General features: G+C 40.4%; 1 protein-coding gene across 1 annotated transcript in view; it reads left to right on the forward strand.

The window, feature by feature from the left end:
- Positions 1–1,796, forward strand: part of LOC106877684 (pleckstrin homology domain-containing family G member 7) — a 183,844-nt gene that overhangs the window by 131,558 nt on the left and 50,490 nt on the right. The gene's annotated exons all lie outside the window — the stretch shown is intronic.

Below are 1,796 nucleotides of genomic sequence, written 5' to 3' on the forward strand. Positions count from 1 at the left end.
TACAAATGCAAAACAAAAGTCAAACATAAAATAATAATAATAATAATAATAATAATAATAATAATAATAATAATAATAATAATAATAATAATAATAATAATAATAATAATAATAATAATAATAATATATGGAATAACATGAAATTCTGGAGAACAGAATTGAGAGCATGGAAGCAAGTATTAGGAGAGGTGAAATAAAGAGAGGAATCTTCCAGGGGGACAGGGTTTCCCCACTGATATTTGTGCTGGTAATGATCGTCTTGAGTGAAATACGACAGAGAACGAAGTTGGGATATGATCTGGGAAGAGGAACGGGAAAACTGAACCACTTGCTATTCATGGATGACCTGAAGCTATTCACAAAATCTGAGATAGAACTGGACAGCCTATTCCAGTCTGTGAGAATTTTTTCTCCAATGATATTAAGATGGAGTTGGGATTCTCAAAATGTGCTACGATGGTGCTGAGTCGAGGAAAGCTTGCCAGGACAGAAGGCATATGGTTGCCAAATGGTGAAATTATGAAGGCAATTCAACATTAATCCAGCTATTAATACCTGGGAATATCTGGGAATATCTGGGAATGCCTGAGACAGATGGAATCAAACACCACATCATGTAGGAAAAGTCGCACGCAGTCGCAACAGTCCGGTAAGGCGCTAGAATACTGGAGTGGACAGAGGAGGAGCTAAAGGAGATGGACAGGAAGACAAAAAGTCTCCTAACGATGCATAGAGACCATCATCCACGTACAGACACTGATTGCCTATACATGAAGAGAGCAAATGGAGGAAGGAGACTGATAGGTGTTGGAAACTGCTTGCGTATCGAACTCGAGAGCTTAATGAGATACCAAACCCAAAGTAAAGAAACCTTGCTAGTAACAGTTAGGAACGATGGAGTGTTGAGAGCAGAGGGGTAAAAAGAGTAAACAAAGAAAGAAGAAAAAAAAGGTCATGAAGAAGAACTATGCAAGAAGGGACTACACAATCAATTCAATGTAGTCACAACAGAAGTTGCTGGAAAAAATAGGTGGGATTGTCTGATGAAAGAACCCTAAAAAAGAGACCAAGAGCACTATACTTTGGCTTCGAACTGGAGGGTTAACCTTATGAAATAGCAAGTATCTCCGCTATGCCGCATCTATAATAGAGTGGATGAAACCATTGCCCATATCACGAAAGAATGCACTAGACATGCCCCAAACCACTACACGTTGTGGCAAAACGACCAGGTAGGGAAAATGCTACATTGGAAACTGTGTAAAAGGTAGGGGCTAGAGAGAGGATGGACGTGGTACGAGCACAAACCGCACAGAGCGGCGGAATCGGAGACTAGCAAGATCCTCTGGATTTCCCAATCACAACAGATCAGGTGCTAGAGCATAACAGACCGGAGCTAGTGATGGTGGACAAGGTGCAACACTCTTAAGTACGAAGTAGCCCGGATATGGAAAATGTAGAAGGTGAAAACAGTGCCAATTATTGTTGGGTCCTTGGGAACAGTATTAGAAGGCATCAACACGAATATAAAGGAAACGAGAATAGAGTTCCCAGTAGAACTGTTACAAAAGATTTGCCTCCTTTGCACAGCCTGAGTAATCAGGAAAGTATCAAATAACTCGAAAGAGCGAATTGCATGGTAACCTAGGCAGCAGGTAGTAAGCTCACTACGCATGCAAGACTCCAGGAGCTCCAACAAAACCTGTGATAAAGAGAAAAAAAAATCTTTTTTGCTATAGGTACAAGATTTGAAATTCAGGAGAGGGTTCTAGTTGATATTATCGCCCCCAGTGTGT

This window comes from Octopus bimaculoides, chromosome 20, assembly GCF_001194135.2.
Source record: "Octopus bimaculoides isolate UCB-OBI-ISO-001 chromosome 20, ASM119413v2, whole genome shotgun sequence".
Classification (NCBI taxonomy): domain Eukaryota; kingdom Metazoa; phylum Mollusca; class Cephalopoda; order Octopoda; family Octopodidae; genus Octopus; species Octopus bimaculoides.